Below are 21,409 nucleotides of genomic sequence, written 5' to 3' on the forward strand. Positions count from 1 at the left end.
TTTATTGTAAAGGAAGATAATTAAACCATATTTTTATACAGCTATTAAATTGGCTATTATAATATGAGTTATAAATAAAGTTTTGTTAAATGTTTTATTCAACCCAGGCTCATTTTGAATATGTATCCATATAGACATTTCTGGAGAGCACCAAATATGTCCCAGGAGGTACTTTTTTTTCAGTTTTTGTTTTCGCAAATCCCCAGAAGCCGATGTGCTATACGTGCCTGCTCTTCTTGCGTAAATCCACCAGAGGCTGCTGTTGACTGACTGACTGACTGACTGACAGACCTACCGATCCCCCAGCCACCCTTTTCCCTAAACCCAACTGATAGTGTTTTCAAAAGCACCGACTGACCAACACCCACCCTCTTCCCTAAACCCAACTGACAGTGTTTTCAAAAGCAATCCAGAAAAAGAAAAGCCCTCGCGGCATGCGGATTTTTAAAACATTTTCAGATTTTACTTTACTTTCTTTCTTGTGCACAAGTGGAAATGTATTTTTGGCTTCACACAACCACATCAGCGTTCACATTATACACATCACAGAAAAAACAGGCAATACAATACATTTACTACATTCTCACCCTGTTATTACTTGTTTATTTTATTTTTATTTTTTATTTTTTCTTACCTGCTTTCTGAACTGCATCGTTGTGGTTAACTCCGCTCCACATCACAAGTCTACCAATATACGTGAGCCATTGGACAAACTGATAGCAGTGGAAAAGCTATCTATACAGAGGTAAACGATCAGCTGGTAAGTGCAAAACGGAACGGCCAACCAACCCGTAGCGTTTGTTTTAAAGATGAAATGTAGTCATACATATTTTTCGCAATCTCCATAAATGTATATAGGGGTACGTTTTCAAAATTAGCCTATGTTGGTTTTATTGAGATGGATTGTTGGTGATTGGATGACGTTTTTGCCTGATTGAGTAGTTTTACATGGACATAGTAAAATTAAGACTATTTAAAACTATTTAAGACCTATAATTCAAAAGTTCAGTGAATTTAAGACTTTTTAAGACCTAATTATTTTTATTTTTTTAAGACTTTTTAAGACCCCACGGATACCCTTATATATTAAGCCATCTCGCCGCCATTCCACACTTTTTGATTTAGTGGCTAATTCGTACAAATTAGTACAATCTCATTCGTACAAATTTGTACAATTTGCTCATCCCCCAATGACGGTTAGGTTTAGGGGCGGCGTTGGGTGCCATGCCTCCTTTTTAAAATAGTACATTTTTCATACGACTGAACTCGTATAAATTCTTACGAAATAGCCCCTAAACTGACAAAACCAAAAATTAGTTAAGTTTCCTCAATAGATCAAGCTGGATATATACTGTATATACAATACATATATGAAGAGCTGCAGTGTCCAAAAACCTGAGATTAGCATATAAGCTGTAAGACTGATGAATGATGAAATCCTGATGGGATGAGGATGTTCTGTATGACGAGCAGTATAGTGACACATATCAGTTCTGGAGGAGCCAGAGGGACTGAATGGCTGAAATGGCGAGGTGACACAGATTTTCCTCTCTAATGGTTTCTAATGATGCGAATCAAAGAGTGAAGCGGTGAGAGAGACACTCCACTGCACAGCTGTAATCTTAAAGCTGAATATGTCTAAACAGAGCACAGAAGAAATCCTCCTGCTATAGGCTATAAGTGATGTTGTGAGTGTTTTTATAGGTCTGCAGATGTGGAATGTTTATATTTTATGCGCAAGAAATGCTGCGGCCCAATTCGCATACTTAGATTCGCATCTAAATAGTAGTTGAAAATAGAATTAGTATGTAGTATGTTGGAAAGAGTATGTCAAAAGTTCCTTTGGCATGCTGTCCTGGGAGAAAACCCTGTGCTCTGAAAAAATTGAGCTCCCTGGTAAAGGAGGAAAGGGGTAGATGGGGTGGAAGGGAGGATTCTTACAAAATGAAGATGAGGGAGTAATGTTAGTCGGGCTATTTTTAGTGAGTTTGGAATGATCTGATTACTAATGATTACAGATAAAAGACTAGCTGCGATCAATCATATCACATGCTCCTCTCGAAATTAGTTTGTGAAACTCCACTTAAAATCTGACTTACTGAATCATTTTTCAATTGCTTTTCGGTGATATTTCATACGCAACAACAATGTGAACTTATATAAAGACGTGTTTGGACATTAACTTCTGAATGCGTAATTATGCAATGACCTAAGGAGATTTCTCTGCATGAAAAGCGCGCAAATGTCAAATTAACCTGCTGCTACTTAATCTCCAATACGGTAAGTAATTTATTATAAAAGAAATGTGAATGATGTGTCATGAATGTGATTGACAGGGGACATACCTGAGCAACATAACTGTCTATTAATGAGGAGGTAGTATATGTCTCAAAGCTTGCATACTCTCAACACAGGTTCATTCAGAAAATGTAGCTCTACATACGTTTCTGGCGATCGCGAATTATGTAGCCAGAAGTACATATGGCTGCATTTTGTCTTTAAAATGAATGATACTTGGCGGTATGACGCCATTTCTTTTTGCGCTTACCAACTCACCGCTCAACTCTGTATGGACGGCTTTTACACTGTTACCAGTTTGTCCAGTGGCTTGGCTGGTATGTTGACGGACGTTAGTTGACCGTGACAACAGGGTTCGAGTCTGGCAAGGAATAATTGCAGAAAGTGGGTAAGACAAAAACAGAAAGCCAAAAAATAAAAATAGTTCAGTAAATAACAGGGTGAGAATGTGGTAAAATGTAAAAAAAAAAAAAAAAAAAAGAAATTGTAAAAATCAGTGAAGGGCTTTTCTTTTTCTGGATTGCTTTTTGAAACTGTCAGTTGGGTTTAGAGAAGAGGGTAGGTGGGTCAATAGGTGCTTTTAAAAACATTATTGGTTGGGTTTAGGGAAGGGGGAGGGAGAAGGCATGAATGGCACTCGCTAGAGAAATTTGAGATCTCAAAAAGTGTACACAGCAACTCGGTTGGATTCATGAAAACAAAAACTTCAAAAAAGTGTACCTCCTAGGAAGGTATTTGGCGTTCTCCAAAAATGTATATAGCGGTACGCTTTCAAAATAAAGCTGCGGTCACACTAAAGTTTGCGAAATTCTGTCGTACGGTGCTGCGAATAGGGCTGGGATTAAACAAGATGATTAGACATTTTAAAAAGCAAGCCATTGCTCCATATTTTACATTTCTGTACAGAAAGGTCATATTTTGATCTTCGACTGGTCAAACAAAGTCAAGTGATGCAATTTCGTAGGTCAGAGTTCACCAAGCTTGAACTTTGCAACGCAGTGAACTGTGAAACTTGACGCACGAACTTGGTTTCCAGTCTGACGCATTTGCGTGCAAATAAATAGAAAGAAAAGTCCAGTGTGACCACAGCTTTAGCCTGTGTTGCATACTCTTGTTACACACATGTTGTTAAACTGAATTAGCATGTTTTTTAAACATGTTTTAGCTTTATCTAGGCTTTGTTAATCACAATCTTGAACTGGGTGCATATGGGTTATATTTTTAGTAAGATGTAATGTTTCAAAAACTTTGAAACTACCATGTCAAACACTGTATGGAGTTTGCGTGTCTCTTCGTGCCATGCTGCACTCATATTCATGTATACACAGAATAACAGTTCTATTGTTTTAGTCGCATTACTTCTTGTTATTTGTGTCTGATGTAGAGGATTTTAATAGACCCGATTCTCTTTTACAGAACATCTTAAAGGTCAGACTCAAGTTTGATGGTTATAGCTTGAAATCTTTAGGATCTACAGTTTAAAATTGAGTCTCACCAGTCTACATTATTAATGTGTGGATACTCAGAAACAGTAATAAGGGCACTTTAATGTCAGCATTCTAATCTTTACACACTGTATTTCAACGCGTACTCCGTGTGCATGTCAAAAAATTCATTTTGATCTATTATAATGCATTTTTAAAGAAGGTAAAGTGCAATGGTGCAACAAATTCAGAAATATTCCACTTCATCCCGCAGTGCTGAATATATTATACAACCATGAGACTATAAAATCATTTTATATACAGAACTGGAGTCTCTTCTTTCTTTTTTTAAGCATTTTAATCTATTTATAAAAACCATCATAAAAGGCTACTTCTCTTAAACATTTCATTTTCCACCTGTAAGATTATAAAACTATTTGCTGCGGGTTTTAATCCGCCGTGACTCACTTTAGACAGTCAGGAGTAGAGAATTGAATACAGTTCTTCCTTCTAAGCAAAAATTCCCATTTCTTTTGCCAGTTATGAGATTTTTTACTTATCTAGAGATGTAATAGGAAGATAAATGTGTGCGTGTAAATCAGAGTGATTATGTGTAGCAGTATTTGTCCATAATATTGAGCCGTTGGACTAGTACATCCAGACAGATAGAGGCCTTAAACTGTATTAAGGCATTAAATCGTACCTCACGCTGGGAGAAAAACAAGATGAAGTTTGGCTATAGGTGACAAAACAGCACATTTTATGGCCAAAAGCAGGCAGCACATTATGTGAAGTGACCTTCACGCTGCCTGTGAGCTTTATCAGCTCAGCGATGAGTAATGTGGCTTGAGTGCATCCAATCACAACATTGCATTATTAAAACAGAATCTCTCCGCTGGCAAAATAGCCTTGGATTCACATCCTCCTAACACATACGCACAGAAGAAGCACACTCTCCCTTGCCTTGATTCTATCTTAACTCACTTTTTGATTCACTCACATATATTTCTGTTTAATAATTTAAAGGCGTGCAAACAAATGTAAACTACTTTTGAAAACTTTGGAGTCTGTAGGATGCATAAATGTTTTGAAATGTTTTAAGCTCGCCCAGGCTGAATCACAAATACTGTAACAAAACTCTAATATTATTAGAATTTATTTCAATTATTGTTTTGTATTTAGCTAGATTTTAAAATGTCATATAGTTATGTGAGGCAAATGTTGATTTGCTGTTTATGAAACGCACTATTAATCCTCAAAATAGTTATGCTAATGATTTTTCATACTACCTTTTTAGTTGGATTTCTGTTATTTCAAAAGAAGATATTTTTTGTAAACTATCCGTTTTGACTATCTTTTATAACAGTATTACTTTCCCAAAACATTGTGCATAATATAAATGTTCTGCAAAATACATTTAAATTATATATATATATATATATATATATATATATATATATATATATATATATATATATATATATAAAAACATACACAAACTCACCGGCCACTTTATTAGGTACACCTTACTAGTACTGGGTTGGACCCCTTTTGCCTTCAGAACTTGGCTCCTTCATGGCAGAGATTCAACAAGGTACTGAAAATATTCCTCAGAGATTTTGGTCCATATTAACATGATAGCATCACACAGTTGCTGCATATTTGTCGGCTGCACATCCATGATGCAAATCTCCCATTCCACCACATCCGAAAGCTGATCTGGTGACTGTGGAGGCCATTTAAGTACAGTGAACTCATTGTCATGTTCAAGAAACCAGTCTGAGATTATTTACTCTTTATAACATGGCGAGTTATCCTGCTGGAAGTAGCCATCAGAAGATGGGTACACTGTGGTAATAAAGGGATAGACATGGTCAGCAACAATACTCAGGTAGGCTGCGACGTTTACATAATGCTTCATTGGTACTAATGGGCCCAAAATGTGCAAAAAAAAATAATAATCCCCCGCACCATTACACCACCACCCCCAGCCTGAAACTTTTACACAAGGCATGATAGATCCATGCTTTCATGTTGATGCCAAATTCTGACCCCATCCGAATGTCACAGCAGAAATGAGACTCATCAGACCAGGCAACGTTTTTAATCTTCTATTGTCCAATTTAGGTGAGTCTATGTGAATTGTAGCCTCAGTTTTCTTGTTCTCAGCTGACAGGAGTGGCACCCGTTGTGGTTTTTTGCTGCTGTAGCCCATCCGCTTCAAGGTTGGATGTGTTGTGCATTCATAGATGTTCTTCTCAAGTGTTTATTTGAGTTCCTGTTGCCTTTCTATTAACTTGAACCAGTCTGGCCATTCTCCTCTGACCTCTGGCATCAACAAGGCATTTGCGTCCACAGAACTTCGGCTCACTGGATATTTTCTCTTTCAGAGTATTCTCTGTAAACCCTAGAGATGGTTGTGCGTAAAGTAGATCAGCAGTTTCTGAAATACTCCTGATATTGTAAAGAATACCTAGGAAATGTACAGAATGCCTGATGGTTTTAGGCAAAGTATGAAATATAATTTTTTTGTAAAAGATTTTGCACACTTTTTCTAGGCATTTTATAAAATTTCTAGGCATTATATAGAATGACAAGTATCATTTAGGCATAGTGTTAACAAAAGCCTTTATTAAACATTACGTATTTTTCATTCATTCATTCATTTTCTTGTCGTCTTAGTCCCTTTATGATCTGGGGTCACCACAGCAGAATGAACCGCCAACTTATACAGCAAGTTTTTACACAGTGGATGCCCTTCCAGCCGCAACCCATCTCTGGGAAACATCCACACATACACACACACACACACACACACTCATACACTACGTACAATTTAGCCTACCCAATTCACCTGTACCGCATGTCTTTGGACTGTGGAGTACCCGGAGGAAACCCACGCGAACGCAGGGAGAACATGCAAACTCCACACAGAAACGGCAACTGAGCCGAGGATCGAACCAGCGACCTTCTTGCTGTGAGGCAAACGTGCTACCCACTGCGCCACTGTAACGCCCATTACGACACAGCAATCCCTTTGAGTTGATTTTCATTTTTAGCATGCTATAGATTCGAATTTCACACATTACCAGAAACATACATGCATATATAAATATATATATATATATATATATATATATATATATATATATATATATATATATATATATATATATATATATATATATATATCGTCTCTATCTTTTCCCTTTTTTTCTTTTTGTACAAAATGAGTTAGCCAATAATTACAGCCAATATGTAAAACAGTTACATTTCCCTTTGGAATCAGGCTTGATATTTAACTCCAAAATAAAAACAGTGATCAATTACTCACATCTTGAATTTTTACAAACCTGCTAAGAACAAAAAAAATTATTCTGAAAAACAAACAGTTGAACGTTAAAACTGATTTCTATATTAAAGTCATTGATTACCATCACCAGTTCAGTCACCAATATTTTTCAAAATGTTTCAGAAAATTGTACTGATTTTAGAGTGAACTTTGAAAAAGACTTCAATATCCAGATATCCTCTGTTAATATCATGATGTCAGTTTCGATTGTAAATTACCATTCAACAAGATTTATCAAAACATTCTAGTTGACTTAACATATAACTTAACTTAAGATTCTGTGTACAGCAGTACTATGTTAATTCAACTATGGCTGTTTAGTTTCACCTTGTGTAAAAACTTTGTCAATAAAAGCCACCGATTTCCACACAAAATTGTACTAGTCAATTATTAAGTGTGCAATTTTGATTATGTGTTGCAATAAACAACCCAAGACTGTACATTGTGTTTAATAAAATGGTTTGATTTGAGGATAGGCTTATTCATTATAAAAATTCAATCATTCATTTTCTTTCAGCTTACTCACTGATTTATCAGGGGTCACCACAGCGAAATTAACCAACTATTCCATATGTTTTACACATCGAATGTCTTTCTAACCACAACCCAGGACTGAGACACACACACACACACACACACACACACACACACTCATACACTAATATATATACACGGCCATACACGGCCAAATTAGTTCATCCAGTTCACCTATACTGCATGTCTTTGGATTGTGGGGGAAACTGAAACACCCGGTAGAAACTCATGTCAACACAGGAAGAACATGCAATCTTCACACAGAGATGCCAACTGGCCCAGCCGGTACTCGAACCAGCGACCTTCTTGCTGTAAGGCAACAGTGCTAACCACTGAGCCACCGTGCCACCCAACTACTCTAAAATGATCTATAAAGGTATAAACTAATTAAATCTAGAACCTAAACATGCACATAGCATCAGTTTGTTAACAAATACCAAAGGTTTCTGATTTAAAGCAGTTAGGTTTCTTAATAATTACCCTGTGCCTTTATAAAAATTATGCTGGAGGTTAATATGTGACAAGTTGAGAGTAAGAACTTGTTACATTGACAGCCTCAGCTATTTTGAAACAATCAATCATTGTTATAGGTATCAAATTATATTATGCTGCAAGGTATTTCAAGGAATACCATGTTATGGCCTGCTTTTAGTCATTGAATGCAGTGTAAGGAGAAGTTTAGCTGAAGCTCAAGTTTTGAAGTGTGTATGAATGTAATATTATCTGTATTCCAGAGGGCCAGGTGGGCTGCTGGCGTTCTTCATCATGGCTTATATGCAGGGTGAGGGCGATCCATCAGATTCCCTGTGAGGCTGAACCAGTGCCCTGAATCCAAGATTTACTGCTACTGAAGGCCTGTTGAGAGAACTGAACTCAGACGTGAAAGGAAACGGTGAGCACCATCAGCCTTTTAGACGCTACAGGATTTCTAAAGTCGGTTTGGTTTGTAGATATATTAGTCTTTTGCTATGTGCATTTAAAGTATAACATTGTGTAAATACTGTGGTTTAATAATATTAATAGTTCAACAGTAATATATTAAGACATGCTTTTAAAAATCGTAGGAATTACCCTTTTCTGACAATATGTAAAATAGTTAAGTTTCCTGATGAGATCAGGCTGAGCATTCCAAAGCGGAAGCAAATGATCAGATTTTGATTAAATATTAGCAAAACAAACACTTTTATTTTAGGTTGATTAACTTGCAAATTATTTGTTCTCTTTAAGACTAAGAATGTGCACCAGCAAATTAAACATTGTACATTTTAATTTCATTCAGATTTCAAGAGCTTTAAGATATGCTTGGGTCATATGCTGTAGGCTACAAACACATATCATACACCAGACGCAATAAGACGCAAGACATGTATGGCAGGTTTTGTTGCTATTCTCAGACCAGTGCTACCCTATTTTTCATGTTTTGCGCCATGTTGTTTAAATAGCAAATCCATTTGAGCCACTTTTTTAACTCATGGGTGTGCCGGTCTAAAAAGGAGGTGTTAAGGTGTTGGCGCGTTGCTATTTTGAGGAACTGAAATAGACCGCGCCATTAACCAACTAAAAGCTGGTATAGGATAAAGAATATCTTCAGTGGAGTGCGTACAACACCGTTTCCTTACTCCACTAAAGTAAAGGAGTAAAGAGTAAAAGTAAAGTAAAGAGAAAGTAAAGAGGCCGACTGGACGAGGCTTGTTCTTTATCCTCCCACTGCAGATGGTGTTAAACTGTTTTCTCACTTATGAAGCTTACAGTTTTTCTACTTACAAAGTCCGCTATGTAAATAGCAAATGCACCATAGCACTACACAATTGACTTTTAAGTGAATGGGAGATGAGACTGATTGGTTTAGTGAATTTTATGCTCAAAATACACCCATGACTCATTAAGAGAATAAGCACTTCCCTGTTAGACCATGCGCCAGGGCGTCAACCATAATTTTCCATTTTTTTTATAAAATGTTTAAAATTTAAGACTTTTTATTTAAAAACACAACAGGTTTTATCTGAGAATTTTTATCGTCAAACTTTAGCTAAAGCTCGATAAGGTTCTTTCTATGAGCCAATCACCATATCAAATGCAAGCAGAAGGACCAATTAATAATAAATAAAAATATTTCACATTTAATCTATAAAATCTTTTAAACAATGGAGCAGTTTGTTGGAGTGACATAAAAAGCTGATCCTGATTGGTCCATGTGCGTGTGCATTCGAAATGCTGCTTGACTCATAGAAACAACCTTGTAGTCTTAATGTGCATAACTTATAAAAAAACATCACATAATGTAAACAAGTTGTCATCTAATAGGAATATGTTAATAACTCAATGTTGACAAAAATGTCAGATAGAACATTATAATTCTAGGTACATGAGCTAATGGACCTTATTGTAAAGTTGTTAGTGAATCTTTCATTTGCTGAATAGTTAACGTGAAGTAACAATGACTTCTGAGCCCTTTATTTATTAATCAATTGATCATTTCACTTGTTGATTTTATTTAGCTTACATGAACTAGCAATTATTACAAAGCTTATTGAATACTTATTAATGTTAGTTAATGCTTTAACTTATGCGTCTAAAATAACTACTGCTACCAAATAAATTTCATTACTAGACAGTAGCGGTATATAGATCGTTTAGTCTTGGTCTGCAGTAAACCTAATGTAATATGTTATCTATCTGTTAATGCAACGTGAATGAAAAGATTTAAACAATACCTGTGAAAAGCTGTAATGCTGAGATTACGGAAAAAGCAGTCTATTTTCAATCCCTGGACTGTCTGAAGTCTTTTAAATCGTGGTATTAACCTGTCTGGCTCAAATTCTAGATAATTGTAACACGAGGAGCACAAAAAGCTCAATCAATCTCCCATTGATTGGCAAAGCAGCGAATAAATGGAGCAAAAGGCTAATCAGATGGAAAGCCTCTGAAAAAAGCCTCTGTCACTTTTTTTCTGGTCTCTTCTTTTGCATTTGCTATCAAAGCAGAAAGTGAGACTTATTTAGGACGGTTTGTTGTGTATGCGTCGTTTTACATAAAGATTGAAGAAAATACAAGACTTTATCGACAGCTTTTTTGTCGACGTTGGATTGTGGGGATTGTATGACCCCTGATGGACACAGTCGGAACTGCATGTGCAATTGACTTGAGGCACACGTTTCCGTTTAGATCGGTGATGCCCAAAGTTGCCTGATTGTAACCTTTGATTTGACCCACCATTCCATTTGAGAAGGATGGAGAGGGTTGGAGCGAATTTCTTCAAAAAGATAATCATTTCTAATTTGATAAAACCTTTTTTTGTTTGTTTGCTTGCTTGCCTGCTTTACTGCTGAGATACAAAAAAGCTAACTGAAATAAATGTTGTAAAAAAAGGCTGATTTAAAAAAAAATGTAAATAATGTCACTCAATGGATAGAGGACAATGCTGAAGCTATCGGTGCCTGAGCAATTCAAGGCAAAAACTAGTGTAACTCACGCTGTTATAAATTAACTGTAATAAGTTCATTATAAAATGTAAAAAATATGCTGTGTCAGTTAATATGAAGCAATGTTTTCTAGTTATTTTTAAATATTATTAAATAAATTAAGAAATTACCTATGGCAACTATATTTACCTTCAGTCCACCAGCCTCAATCAAGTTTGGTTTTTGGCCCTTCATAAGAAAGAAATTTGGGCACCCCTGGTTTAGATAAATCAGATTTTTTTCTTCTTTTTTTTTTCTTTTTTAGATTATTCACATTTTGCTCTTCTTCCAGTGCTTTTATCCACAAATTACATAAAGTGCATTCATGGTGTACATTTTTATTTTATTTTATTTTATTTTATTACACCATTCAAGCAATACTGAGGCTAGAACTTTGGGGCAATGTATGTAATCAGCATAAAAGTGTTAGTAAAAAATAACCTTAATTTCTTCATGCAAATATACATGTTATCTTATTTTATTATTTGTTTTTTCACTATAAAATACTAAACTCTAAACTTCAGATTGTGCTACAAAAATGTAATTAAATAAATAAAGAAAGAAAGAAACAAACAAACAAAGAAATAAATAAACAAACAAACAAACAAACAAAAATAGTTGGGTCTCTGAATTTCCTATGAATAATTATATGTTTTTTTATCATTTGGTTGTTGGTGGTTTTTGTTTTGTTCTGTAGCTGGAATATTGCCAAAAAATATTATTTGTATTTTCTTTCACTTAATAATTGATTGATTTGAGTTGATTTGATATTATTATATTTGATTGATTGATTGATTGATTGATTGATTGATTGATTGATTGATTGATTGATTGCATTTCTTATTATGTTACAAGCCGTCTAAACTTTGCATATAGCGCTACCAAAAATGCATTCAAAGAAACAAAAAAAGAAAGAAAAAGAAAAACTGTTGGTTCTCTAGGTTTTCTAGGTGTTTTTCATCATCTAATTTGGTTGTTGGTAGTTTTTGTTTCGTTCTGCAGCTCGAATATTGTCAGAAATATTATTTGTATTTTATTTCACTTAAATATTGGTTGATTTCATTTAGTTTCATTCAATTTCATTTGATTAATTTATTGATTACTTTTATCTTGTTATTTGTTACAAGCATCTTAACTTTGCATAGGGCTACCAAAAAAATGAAGAGGAAAATGAAAAAAAAAATCAAGAAAGAAAGAAAGAAAGAAAGAAAGAAAGAAAGAAAGAAAGAAAGAAAGAATTGATTAATTGGTTCTGAATTTTCTATTAATATGTAGATTTTTTTTATCATTTAATTTGGTTGTTTTTTGGTTTTTGTTTCGTTCTGCAGCTGGAATATTGACAAAAATATTATTTGTATTTTCTTTCCCTTTATTATTAAATTTAATTAAATCAAACTAAATTAAATTTATGGATTTACTGATTGATTGCAGTAAATCTGATTGATAGATCTATCTATCTATTTATGAGTGTGTGTGTGTGTGTGTGTGTGTGTGTGTGTGTGTGTGTGTGTGTGTGTGTGTGTGTGTGTGTGTGTGTGTGTGTGTGTGTGTGTGTGTGTGCGTGCGTGCGTGCGTGCGTGCGTGCGTGCGTGCGTGCGTGCGTGCGTGCGTGCGTGCGTGCGTGCGTGCGTGCGTGCGTGCGTGCGTGCGTGCGTGCGTGCGTGCGTGTGTGTGTGTGTACACAAATACCTTTGATTATTTTTAGTTATATGTGTATATACTGTAATGTATAGTGATGTATATATACTGAATAGGCATGCACATATACAGTAAATCAGCCTTCACCTAATGCACTATAGTTTTAATAATTTTTCCAGGCATTATAACTTTTATTTGTAGCAGAAAAATAATCTATAAAAAGTTTTGGATGTCAGTGTTGTTTTCTCTTTGTAGTGTTTCTTGTGTGATATTCTCACAGGCAGTGAAGCTGCACTGCTTCAGATGATAACACAGAACAAAACTGCACACAAGCAAATATATAACCATATTTGCTCTTCCTAATGCTTTGGAAACAGCAGATTTGCATTTGCAAATAAAAAGCAGAACATCATTGAAACCAGCCTCGGGCACCTTCCTCACAAAGCAAGTAACTGTATGCGTAGCACTTTACAAGCTTTGTTTGTTTGATTGCTTAGAAATCATTTACAGGAATGTTTTGATCATTGCTGAGGCCCTCGGGCAAGTCAAGGGCCACATTAATATGTGAGAAACAATGTCATCTTGCTTATTACATTACATGCTTGTTTGTTATTCACTGGCAGACTTTGTACTTTCAATTCTTAGGCTTTGTAGAAAGTACATGCATGTTAAATAATCATCAGAAAGTCAAGGATTAATAAGTTTTAATGAATAATGAGTGACACTGCAGGATGTTTTTGTTTACCTCTATCATGTTACAATAAATAAAGTGTAAAAAATATTATTTATTCACAATATTAGTTGCTAATATCATATGTAATTAATCTACAATTAAAGCAGTGTGTTATGCATTTTTCAGCTCAAATGGTACATTCCATTTTCGGTCCAACAATCAGGAATATTCACAATTATTTCACTAGATGGCAGCAGATTACCACAAAATGGAAAGGTAACGTTAGGCATGGGTCATAATCTTATTTTTAAAGTGATCTTGGAACATTAAAGTAGGATAGTGACTTTTTGATAGATTGTAATGTTAATTATGATTTGTTTGTCTATGGATTGATGTCCATTTTCACTTGATGTGTCACAGCCCCAGTCAAATAAAAGATTTACCTACAGTTCTTGTTTGAATTTGCACTTTTGCATTGCTTTTAAGTAATCAAAATAAATAAATCTGTTTTAAATCAAATAAATAAATACATACATTTACATAAGTAAATTAGCACTATAAAAATAGATATTGTGTGGTTTATTATCAGTCTATATTCATATTTATTACACATACTACAAATATATAAACATAATAATGTATTGTTAATTTAAAATACTGTTGTAAAATGTCAAAATATTATTGTAAAATGTCATGCATTTAATACAGTTAAAGTCAGAATTATTAGCCCCCTTGTTTATTTTTCGCCCCAATTTCTGTTTAATGAAATCACATTTGTACACATAATAGTTTTAATAACTCATTAAAAATAACAGATTTTTTTTTTTATCTTCGCCATGATGACAGTACATAATATTTGACTGCATATTTTCAAGACACTTCTATACAGCTTAAAGGGACATTTAAAGGCTTAACTAGGTTAATTAGGTTTATAGGAGTAAATAACTATTTGAGTAATTAGGCAAGTTATTGTATAACGATGGTTTGTTCTGTAGACTACAGAAAAAAAAAATTGAGCTTTTAAAGGGGCTAATAATTTTGACCTTTAAATGGTTTTTAAATAATAAAAACTGCTTTTATTCTAGCTGAAATAAAACAAATAAGACTTTCTCCAGAAGAAAAAAATATTGTCAGACATAATGTGAAAATTTCCTTGCTCTGTTAAATATCATTTACGAAATATAAGAAAAAAATTAAATAAAACATTCAAAGTAGGCCTAAAAATTCTTACTTCAACTGTATGTATTACAAGTCATTATGAGTGCAGCAGCTATCAATAATTCCCCCTTGTGAGTTTATCAGCTGTATGTGTTTTAGCAGTATACAGTATATTAGAATTTGTTTATAATATGTATCATTTGAAATGTAACACATTACTAAGCAAATTCCTGTGTTGCAATTAAAGTATTTGTAAAAAGATGTCATAGTTTGAGGCTTATTTGCAAACAGCACATGCTCCTTATTTGAAACATTAGGGTGTTTCAAAATATACCATGAACTATAATTTTGCAAATCATTTATTTGTTTACATTACCATTTATGTGTCTACCTGATGCTGCTGTCAGCTGCAATTTTGTCAGTAAACACACAATAATTTATTTTGTTTATTTTTATTTAATTCAATTCACTTTATTGTATTATTGCATCATTTTTTATTTTTTTTATAAATATACTTTTTATATGTTTTATGTTTTTTAATAAAATGTAAGAAACTTATTTTATTTTATAATATTTATTTACGCTTCTTTCAGCTGCAATTCAGTTTATTTTATGTTGTGTTGTATTTAATGTAATTTATTTTAATCTTTTTATTTTTTATTGAATTTTTATTTATTTAATTTAATTTTATTTTTGTATTTCATAAATAAAGTTTTTATATTTTTTAATGAAATATACAATACTTATATTTTATTTTATGCTGGTATCAGCTGCAATTATATAATCACACATAATAATTTGCTTTATGTTATGTTGTATTTAATTTATTTCACTTTATTGTGTTATTTTTTATTATTTATATATATTTTTTAATTTATTGTTTATTTTATTGTTTATTTTAATGTTTATTTTATTTTATATTTTAATTTACAATATAATTTTGTTGTGTTGTTTTTATTGAATTCAAATTGTATTTTTTATTTCATTTTTTTATTTTATTTAATTTTTATTTATTTCAGAAATAAACTTTTTATATTTTTAAATAAAATATAAGAAACTAATGTTTTATTTTATGTTATTTATTTATGCTGCTATCATCTGTAATTCTGTAAGTAAACACATACAAATAATTTTATGTTGTATTCAATTTATTTTAATTTGTTGTAATTTTATTTATTTATTTATTTTATCTCATTTTATTTTTTGTATTTCTTAAATAAACGTTTTATATTTTATAATAAAATATAAGAAACTTAGGTTTTATTTAGTTATTTATGCTACTATCAGCTGCAATTTTGTAAGTAAACACAAGTAAAAATTCATTTTATTTTGTGTTGTATTTAATTTAATTTATTGTACTATTATTTTTTATTCCTTTATTATTTTTGTATCTTATCATTTAATACAATTTAAGAAACCTAATATTTTATTTATTTTATTTATGTTATTTATTTATTCTGCTATCAACTCTATTACTGTAAGTAAACACACATACAAATATTTATATATTTAGGTGTGCAGCCACCTTATGGTAGTGCTGTCACCTCACAGCAAGGTCACTGGTTCAAGCCCCGGCTGGGTCAGTTGGCATTTCTGTGTGGAGTTTGAATGTTCTCCTTGTGTTTGCGTGGGTTTATTCCAGGTGCTCCGGTTTCCCCTACAAGTCCAAAGACATGTGCTATAGGTGAATTCGGTAAGCTAAATTGTCCGTAGTGTATGTGTGTATGTCCTGGTCCAGGTAGGGGGCTGAGCAACAAAACAACCAACATGAGGGTAAATATCAACTTCGATATAAACTGCCCTGTGAGTAAGTGAGAATTAAACTTTTAGACTATATATATATATATATATATATATATATATATATATATATATATATATATATATATATATATATATATATATATATATATATATATAAATATATATATAAATATATATATACATATATATATATACATATATATATATATATATATATATATATATATATATATATATATATATATGTATATATATATATATATGTATATATATATATATATGTATATACATATATATATATATACATATATATATATATATATATATATATATATATATATATATATATATATATATGTATATATATATATGTATATATAGGTATATATATATATATATATATATATATATATATATATATATATATATATATGTGTGTATATATATATATATATATATATATATATATATATATATATATATATATATATATATATATATATATATATATATATAGTAATATGAAAGATTTGATTATTATAATTACAGAATTATTTAATTCGATAGGAATAAATAAAAAATAACTCTTGAAATGAAACGGGAATAAAATGTGCTTAAAAGTGTGCACACATCTGTTTGCACTGAGTTTATTTATAAAGTGAAATCACAATGTCTTGTATATTTCAACAGTGAGTCATTGCTTAGATTACCAGTGATTATAGCAGAACCGCTATCAGAAAACCCACCAGCAGCTGGTTGAACACTTTCATAGATTGCTGGAGAATTAAAGTGGATTTGCAGTCATGATTTGGGATTGTGTTAGAGCTGTCATCTGGATAATCGGCTGACTCTGAGGGTAATTCGGAGTAATTTGGAGTCAGATGTGAGTCTGAGAGTGAAATCACGTAATATACCTACTCAGGCTTTAATCCAAAGCTCATCTTTGAATTAAGCATCTCGTGCTTCATTTGAGGTCTACTGTACTGTATGTCACTTTTGCAGAACAGCTGCTTGGCTTGCTATAAATAGTGAACTGCAGGTTGTTTGTTAGCATTTGACCTTGTGTTCTTTTTAAAAAGCCTTTTGAATGGATTTGTCTGAAAATATTATAAATACAAGAGCAATTTATTCATGACTTTGTTCTCGAGGAGGCTTTGTGCATTGTGCTGATAATGTGTAATGTGTGAAAGCTTGTCTTTGTTAAAATGCACTGTTTGGTTTGCATAGCCATTTAGCAAAACATTAATTATTTGTCCATTAAGATAAAGAAAATGGATGTTATTTTGGAATAATTAGAGTAGTTTGTGAAGGCAGTCATTATTATTGGGGTTTTGGTTATTTGAATAAATCCCTAACAATCAACATCGCAATTAGGAGTATTATTGTTTTTTTAATATAAGTTAATTCCCCTAAAAATGTTACTTTACTACTGTCTATACTTGTGTAGTATTTATCATATCTACCGGGGTCAGTAGGATTTTTAAATGTTTTAAAATAAGCTTATCCTGCTCACCAAGGCTGCATTTATTTAATCAAAAATGCAATACAAATTGTGAAAATGTGAAATGTTCTTGCTCTATAAAATAACTGTTCAAAAGTAGTTTATAATTAAGTTTAATAATTTATTCCAGTGATTTTAAAGATGGATTTTCAGATTCATTACTCCAGTCACATGTTCCTTCAGAAATCACTCTAATAATTAATATTATTGTTATCATTATTATTATTAATGTTATTAATGGTAATAAAATCAGTAATGACTTGGGTAATAATTTCATTTCAAACTACGAACAATAAACAATAAATGAATATTTAATAAATAAATATTTAATAATTTAATATTTTTTATATTTAATAAATGCCATCTTGATCAACATAATTTTCTTTAAAAAAAAACATGAAAAAAACTACCCCAAACTCTTGACCGGTAGTGCATATTATATATATATATATATATATATATATATATATATATATTAGGGTTGTAACGGTATGAATTTTTCACGGTATGATAATCGTCTAAAACAATACCACGGTTTGACGGTTTTGCGGTATACGGTATGTTACAAATGTTACAAAATAATAGAACAGTGAAGCAAATTTGACTTTTTCCAAATAATATATTTTTAGTTACTATAAACAACACCACTTACAATGAACAAATAAAAAAATAAGAAAATAATAAATAATGTGTCAAAGTCCAAATAAAGTCCAAATAAACATGGTGCAAATCCTCAGTAAAAAATAGATATAAATATTTACTATACTATAAATAGTTACATAACGAAACTAGATTCAATATGGAACATCCTTAGGTTTTATGTGCCAGCATGGATATGGTTGTCTGTGGATATGGATTTGGATATGGTTGTCTGCAATGCAGACAAACAGCTGCATCTTCATTTGCGTCTTTTGAAAACAGCAAGAGCAGCAGTTCGTCTTTACTGTGTCACTGTTTTGTCATGTTTCTGTGCTGCTGTGCATGCAAAAGTACTTAGTATGAGAATTATTTCATGCAAAACTTTTTTTTTTTGCGTTTTATTTAGCCGCGCATAAATGTATGCCTATCTCTCATTCCGTGTTGTTCAAAAAGCTTGGTCCACAAACAAAAGCGAAACCTATGCTTATTGGTTGTGATATAGCGAGTTTGAACCAATCTGGGCATGGAGGAGGGACAATGCATCAATGTATCATGTCTGATTTGTCCGGAGACACAGTGACGAGCGTTTCTTTGTCAAATCAGCGTTGTCAAATGTTGATGACGTAACCGCACTGATTCCGGAGCCTCTGAAAGTCCGCGAATGTTATGTGATACATCACTGGAAAGCTGAGATTCTCTTCTTTATGCCAATCTTTGAATTGTATGAATCGAATCAGCGGATCAAAAGTTATTAAACATTTAAGAGCAATACTTATTTTTAGCCGCGGGCGGCTGTCTCGGTCTTTAAGGGTTAAAACCGTTGATACGCAATTGTTCATGGTATGATAATCGTGCACGTTCAAATCGTGGTAAACCGTCATACCGGTATATTGTTACAACCCTAATATATATATATATATATATATATATATATATATATATATATATATATATATATATATATATATATATATATATATACTAAAACTGAAATAAAAATAAATTAATGCTACAAGTAAATATATAGAAAGACTGCAGAAGCTAAAATAAAATAAAATAACATTGGATGGTTGGATGGTAAACATTGGTGGACAGCCATTTTTAGGCCATGATTGGATTTTAGTCAGGGCTCGGGCTGGGCCATTCAAGAACAGTCACGAAGTTGTTGTGTAGCCTTTCCTTTGTTATTTTAGCTGCGTGCTAAAGTCATTGTCTTGTTGGAAGGCAAACTTTCGGACTGGACTGAGATCCTGTCCCTGCAGCTCATAAACACCTCCACAGCATGATGCTGCCACCACCATGCTTCACTGTAGGGACTGTATTGGGCAGGTGATAAGCAGTGCCTGATTTTCTCCACACATACCACTTAGAATTAAAGCCAAAAAGTTCTATTTTGGTCTCATCAGACTAGAGAATCTTATTTCTCACTAATTTGGAGTCCTTCGGGTGGTTTTAGCAAACTCCATGCAGGCTTTCATGTGTTGGGCTGCTCTGCCATAAAGACCCGACTGGTGGAGGGCTACAGTGATGGTCGACTTTCTGCAACTTTCTCCCATCTCCCAACTGCACCTCTGGAGCTCAGCCACAGTGATCTTTGGGTTCTTCCTTACCTCTCTCACCAAGGCTTTTCTCCCCCGATAGCTCAGTTTGGCTAGTTCTAGAAAAAGTTGTGGTCGTCCCAAACATCTTCCATCTAAGGATTATGGAAACCACTGTGCTCTTAGGATAGACAGGTGTGTGGCTTTCTTAATCAAGTCCCATAGATATACATTAGATATCGCCTGGCCTATTGTTGTCTATTGGACTGAATGCGTCAATAGTGCCGCCATCTTGCTACAGGGTAGCGCTCCTTTGAAATGAATGCGGGACCAAGGTACAGTGGAGGACTGTGGCCATCCAAAGCCAGAGATATACACATATACACACACACACACACACATATATATATATATATATATATAAATATATATATATATATATATATATATATATATATATATATATATATATATATATATATATATATATATATATATATATATATATATATATATATATATATATATATATATATATTCATATATATATATATATATATATATATATATATATATATATATATATATATATATATATATATATATTCATATATATATCTATATATATATATATATATATATATATATATATATATATATATATATATATATATATATTCATATATATATATATATATATATATATATATATATATATATATATATATATATATATATATATTTATATATATATATATATATATATATATATATATATATATAAATATATATATATATATGATCGGGAGTTTTCCTGGATGTTATAATGCAAATTTTTTTTTTCTAATTACGAAAATTATAATTTTACATCACTTTTCTACATTGATGAATCAGTGACCGCACGGGCATTCCTGACAAAAAGCTTGTGTTTGTGTGTACAGAAACTATTCACCCTCCCTGTTAAATTTGATCTAATCATGTCCTGAAACACAGCTCCTCTCCTGCTTTCACTTCTCATACTGACGGAGGGAGCGATTCATTTGTGAATGAATCCCCCGAACGACTCTTTCACTAACGTTAGCCGAAAATAATACTAATAATAAAAAGTTACTGGCAGCACAGCATTTTGTTGTCATATTTCCTTTGCATTGTTTGCTGATTTTATTCAACAAAACTAGCATAAGCCGAGTGTTTAGTGCGAGTTGGAGCTGCTTTGCCGTATGGTGAATGCCGTTAGTGACTGGTATCATCAATAACGTTATCTGATTAGCACAAGTTCAGAAGATACAAAAACAGAAAAAAACTTAATATTACCTATGAAATGTTCTGCCTTTGTGCTTTGTTTTCTTTGTTTGCTCATTACTACACCCGTAGACAGCGCTAAAGTCCAGCATCTTCGCGTAATAACACTGTCTTGACTAGTGCGGTT

The 21,409-nt window shown here is 32.5% G+C and overlaps 1 long non-coding RNA gene across 2 annotated transcripts in view; it reads left to right on the forward strand.

The window, feature by feature from the left end:
* LOC147832306 (uncharacterized) overlaps positions 1-21,409 on the forward strand; it is a 277,320-nt gene that overhangs the window by 238,758 nt on the left and 17,153 nt on the right. For both annotated transcript variants that reach the window (XR_015519097.1, XR_015519098.1), the window contains exon 6: positions 8,343-8,500. This is a non-coding gene — a long non-coding RNA (uncharacterized LOC147832306). The remainder of the gene's footprint in view (positions 1-8,342; positions 8,501-21,409) is intronic.

This window comes from Danio rerio, chromosome 20, assembly GCF_052040795.2.
Source record: "Danio rerio strain M-AB ecotype USA chromosome 20, GRCz13ab, whole genome shotgun sequence".
Classification (NCBI taxonomy): Eukaryota; Metazoa; Chordata; class Actinopteri; order Cypriniformes; family Danionidae; genus Danio; species Danio rerio.